At 34.0% G+C, this 5991-nt stretch overlaps 1 protein-coding gene across 1 annotated transcript in view; it reads right to left on the bottom strand.

Annotated features, from left to right (window-relative positions):
• Positions 1-388: 388 nt before the first annotated feature.
• LOC106884432 (26S proteasome non-ATPase regulatory subunit 3) overlaps positions 389-5991 on the bottom strand; it is a 170619-nt gene continuing 165016 nt past the window's right edge. Inside the window, exon 12 of the mRNA XM_014935818.3 lies at positions 389-707. The gene's annotated coding sequence lies outside the window, so the exon portion shown is untranslated. The remainder of the gene's footprint in view (positions 708-5991) is intronic.

The following is a 5991-nucleotide window of genomic DNA, read 5'->3' as shown; positions in this document are numbered from 1 at the left end:
ATTCAAGGCAGTGCCCCAGCATGGATGCAGTCTAATGACTGGCATGAGTAAAAGATGGAAGATACAAGAAAGAAACCCATCGTGCGTGTGTGTTTGTCTGTCTGCTTGACAACTGGTATTGCTGAACTTAGCTGTTCAGCAAAAGAGATCAATGGAATAAGTACAAAGCTTAAAAAGAACAAAGAAAACGAGGGTTGGTTCATTTGATTAAAGTTCTTCAAGTGATGTCAAGTCATGGGGGAAAAGGACATTAAATGATGATATATATATATATATATATATATATATATATATTTAAATGTTATATAAATCTGCAACAAGAACTATTCAAACAAAGAATCCAACAAATCTCATGTTTCAGGTAATAAACAAAGCAATAAATCAAAAATACTTCATAAAGAAATTTTTTATTTAATCATAAAATGATCATTACAAGTAAAATTAGTTTTATAAAATTTGGTAAATTTTCTATTTTAGTATGTTTTAAATAATGAATCAAACAGTTGTAAAACTCTTGAAATGTAGTTAGTCAAAGTTTAGAAAGTAGTTAAAAACTGATATAGTTTCACCATTTCTATTAATAATATCAAGAGTATTAGTGCAATGACTAAGGCAGAATGCTAATAGAAGAACTTATAACAGTAATGATGGCTGCATTGATGAAGAGAGAAAGTAGAATGAAACTGCTTCAGTCAAAGGTTCAGCTCCTAAAACAAAAAGAAAACATAATTAGTTGAATATCTGATCAAAATAACATATATCTTATAATAATAGTTACAGACCAACAAACAGACCTCCACATGGTCACTCACCTGCTAGAAATAGAAAGCAACCTTTATATTCCACCCTACCATCTTCTAGATTAGGAAGGATGCCAATATAAACTGTGTCTGAAAACAAGACTGAATGTCTTTAACTCTTGAAGTTCTGTATCACAAATAATCACAATTGTTGCCAAGTCCTGAACTGCATGTTGCTATTAGGGCCCAAAAACAAATAAATAAGCACTTTTCAGAGAAATAAAGTTTTGCCTCATTTGAGAAAGAGGCTCATATTTACACCATACGTATTCAATTTTTTGCAGCTTATGAGCTGAATTTCTTTGGATTCTTTTTTTTTTTTTTTTTTTTTTGTTTCTTCAGTTTTTGAATCTCATAATATCTAATACCTCAAGAGGTGAGTTAGAATTCAGTTATAGTATATATTAATGATTTATCATTATGATTTAATTAGAGAAAGAGAACTCATACTTGGGGAGTGATATTTCAGTGTCATCTATATACACCAGCATGGAATTTACAGAAAGATTTATCAATTCTGAACAGGAGTGGAGTGTTTAAGTATTCAATCAGTGCATCAATAATTTTGTTAGTAAAAGATAAGGATTAAAGAGAGAAAAACACTTTTATTAACTGATATATTTTAAATGTTGTTTCTCTGCATACCGGTGAGTTTATGAGGAGAGCATAACTATTGTAATTAGAATAAATAACATTAATTTATTAGTGATGTGGGCATTTGAATGGAGAAAATGAAATCATATCTCTGAATGTTCTCTATAATGGGAGTTGTGTAGCTTCCAAATTACAGAGACTACTGGAGCACAAAGTCAGTTCTGAGACAGGAAATCAATGCCTAGGAATCAATATCTTGTAAGTATATGTGAAAACGTGTAATCAACTTGGCTGTATTCAACCTATCTTGGCTGGAGAAAATGACATGACAACAGATAAAAATCAACAACAGCAATTGAAACCCACATTCACAAGCTACACCAATAACCATTTCTTCCTATGACTAAATTTCATTGATTCACGCAGTAGCTATATTTTTGTGATTTTTATACTGGACTAACTGCATTTCATCAAAATTTCTAGTTTTTAACAAGATTAGAAGAGCTATATAGAGAAAGCAATACAGGAATGTAAGAGTTAACCATGAGTTTTGTTGGTCCTAGTAAATTTTAGGCTCAACAACAAGAATTAGGGCATGTCCACAAGAGGAAGATGACATCATCAGTTCTTCACCTTATCAGGTTTAGTTTCTTACACCAAATCATACTTGTAACTTGAAAAAGTTTTGCTTCAGACTCATAATCAGAGAATTGTTTGCTAAAATAATATGAATGGAATTTCTAATAACGGGTAAATTGCAACCTCTATAAAATATATTCAAGATTGCTTACAGCTGTTCACAAAATAATAAACAAACACAAGAAAAAAATTACAAATTCCTTTGGTTAAATATTCAGTTGCAGTATATCCTTTTGTTTGCTTGTGTTTTTTTTTATTTTATTTTTCTCTTAAACTCAAAAAATATATAAAATAAACAACTGAATAAAGTTTTGAAAGATATTAATAGGAAGATGAAGATGATAAATACTTACTAAATAAACTTCAACAAAATGAACAAGTAAATAAAAGTAAATATTTCTTAAAACTTTCATTAATGGTATTTACCACCGCATAGAAACAGTGAGTTTCTGGTAAAATCCTTTTATTTAACAATCATGTCTTAATTTTGGTTGTTTTCTCCATAATCTATTTCTTACGCTTTTATAATTTTTCATACCCATCTAAAATAAGATAACCACAACTAAAATGTTTATCAAGTTTTCTTAGAGTAGAAAGGATTTTGTTTTATTTTTCACTAATTTTTATCTTTGGCAATTTTGATCCATTTATCTAAATTACTCAATGTTTTGCTGTGCTTTGAACAAATTTTTTCCAACCAAGCAAATGTAGAAAATAAAATCACTTATGTTTTGATGAGGGGAATCTCTCTCTCTCTCTCTCTCAAGATTAATTTGAACAAAATATAATTCTTTGATAAATATGTCATTAGTTAAATGATAGAAACATTTTTTATTAGCTGATTGAAGACCAATTGTTTGCAATGAATAAAATAATTCTTATACATATAACTCTAAACAATATAGAGTTCTATAAGAATTAAAATACAGTTGTTTTATCTTTATTCTATCTGTAGTATGTTAACTGTTCAAAGAATGCAACTCAAGGATTGTTTCTGTTTGTGCTAATGAAATTCAGGTGGAACAGGCAGTCAGTTCAATTTTTTTATCCAAAAAGCAACTTAATGAACACAAACTTATGAACACAAACCTAGAGAAGAATGTGAGACCAAGCTGAATTGAGGGAGGCTAAAAGAAAAACCCAAAATAGAGGGCAAAAATTAGAGAAACTATAAATGTTGTTTAGGAAGCCAGCTTTCAACCAATGCCAAAGAAGACTGACCAAGAAAAGTAAACTTATTGAAGAAACAGTTTATTGCAATGTAATCAACCAGTTGTAAAACTAGAGAAGATGTCTTGAGAGAGTCTAGACAAAACTGTAACCTTTTATGCTTTTTATTTACTTTTGTCATAAGACAGTTACCATGTTGAAGAACTGCTTTAAAGGGTCTTCAGTCAATCATGTCAACCCCAATACTTATTTCTAAATCCTTATTTTAGAAGTATTTGTTTATCACAATGCTAACTTAAGGTACATAAACACAGATACTGGTTTTCATACAGTGCCTAACATATAAAGGCAGAGACACACACACACACACACAGCACCTTCCACAGAGTTTCTGTTTACCAATTTCATTGACAAAGCATCAATAAGCCTTAGACTATAGTAGAAAAGTGCCACACAATAGAACTGAATCAGAGACCATGTGGTTGTGAAACAAACTTAACCACATAACCATGTCAGCACCTATTGTTTGCTTTTTATAATATATAAACAGCGACTCATTTAAAGAGTGCTGTTCAGAGGGGTGCTGAAAAGTTCCTGGCTCTGGGTAAAAGAAAATACAGGCGGATCAGTTAGTTATGATTTTTTTCAACATATGCCCTTTTTTGCAGTGGTCAAGCACTTAGCTCAAGCACTTTTTGTAGCAGTCCTTCAGTTTTTCTAAGCTCTGTAAAAGAACTCGGAAGGTTGGGCCTCCAGCCAGACCTTACGCAATGCTTTTAAAGCCAGGAGCTTTTCAGCAACCCACCACCACCACACATCAAATAATGTAGCTGCCACTTATATATAGATACTACAGTAACCTCTGCCCATCAGAACTTACAAACTGTACCATCTTAGCTCAAGTCTGTATCAATTTGCAATGGCTATGAGCACTTCATACTTCCCATCTGACTCAATAAAGATAAATAGCTTCACAAGTGTTCCAATTGTGACAAAAGAGATTATGAAATATTTTAAATTCCAAAACAATGTGCTGAGATAAATATGGTTTCAAACACACAAATTAGATGAGAACCTAAGGTGACATTCATCAGAAGGGCTGCTGTGAAAAATATGGCAACAGCTTTCTGCTGCTGAAGGTCAGGAAATTTCACATCCATTTTATGAGAGCAGTGACAAAAAAAAAGAAAAGAAAAAGAAAAAAAAACCTTGTGAAAGAGGTTCACAGGGGAATTCATTGAGAGTTATGTCCCTTGCACACATTTCAGGATGCCTTCACGGTGTAATGGGTAACTATCTGTAAAATCAGTCTTCAGCTTAGTGATGAGATTATGTGTGTACGAGAGGGACAGTAGGATGGCAGTAGGTGAGTATCCAACCTAAAAATTATGTATGGATATATATATATATATAGATGTATGTTTGTATTAATAAGTTGGAAACTTGGCTGTGATAAACATTGTTCAGAACTGAGATGTGATGGCGGAAGCTCAAACATTAACTAATTTTTTGATGCAGTCTGCTGTTGTTGTTGGCACTCTGTCGCTTACGACGTCGAGGGTTCCAGTTGATCCGATCAACGGAACAGCCTGCTCGTGAAATTAACGTGCAAGTGGCTGAGCACCCCACAGACACGTGTACCCTTAACGTAGTTCTCGGGGATGTTCAGTGTGACACAGTGTGACAAGGCTGACCCTTTGAATTACAGGCACAACAGAAACAGGAAGTAAGAGTGAGAGAAAGTTGTAGTGAAAGTGTACAGCAGGGTTCGCCACCATCCCCTGCCGGAGTCTCGTGGAGCTTTAGGTGTTTTCGCTCGATCCTATGACCGCGAGTCCGCTGCCCTAACCACTGGGCCATTGCGCCTCCACGCAGTCTGCTAGTATCCAATAAAATGTAGGCATAATCAGTAAGCTGTGCTTTTGCAGTTTAGGTAGGTATTTTGATGAAGAGAATTCTTTATTATAGTTCTTTTCTTTATCAGGCATAGTCTGCACTTCCTGCTGTCGAAGTAAGGCTTACACCTCTCCAGCACTTTATAGTTGACACTGTAATTCGTGGGATTTTTCTTCAACAACCACACCTGCTCAACTAGGGCTGTGAGATTTCGCCTCTCCTGGATATTAAAAGGTCTTATGGTAGTTAAACCTGATCCTTTAACATCACTTCCTTTGCCTCATAAACAATGGTCTCTGTGTAGCATTGGCCATTTAGTGAACATGAAGTGTTACTTCTACATGAATATCCAGCCTCTATCTCAGATATGTACCTACCTATTATTTTCTTTAAACTAGGTACACAGCTAAAAAATACTTTTAAGATACGTCTATTAAATATTTTCCAGAACTTATCCACTAACCTAAGAAACATCTTATCTACACAGGATTTTACATTTAGCGAAAAGTTGGGTGTGAACCACAACATTTCCTGGTGGCATTTTCTTTTTGTGGGGTTAGGGTGGGAATTATTGCTCTCCTTGATTTTATAGAACATAATTGTACCATAAACAGCAAGTGATGCATTGAAACACTAAAAAAGCTTAGAGAAGCCATTGGGCGGAAGAGATTCAATAAGAACCTGAAAACATTCTACATACACCAGGATAACGCATGACCACATACACATCATTGGCAACACATCAGGCAATTAGTAAATTGGGCTGGTCAGTGGTCCCCTACTTATCATGTAGCCTAGATCGAGTGCCTGGCAACAGTTTGGTTCAATGAAGGAGGGTTTTTGGTGACAATGGTTTGATGACACAAATGAGGTGAAAATGGCTGCAAAGTAA

This window comes from Octopus bimaculoides, chromosome 16 (genome assembly GCF_046866305.1).
Source record: "Octopus bimaculoides isolate indiv1 chromosome 16, ASM4686630v1, whole genome shotgun sequence".
Lineage (NCBI taxonomy): Eukaryota > Metazoa > Mollusca > Cephalopoda > Octopoda > Octopodidae > Octopus > Octopus bimaculoides.
The sequence above is the reverse complement of the archived record's forward strand: the minus strand, read 5'-3'. Positions and strand labels throughout refer to the sequence as shown.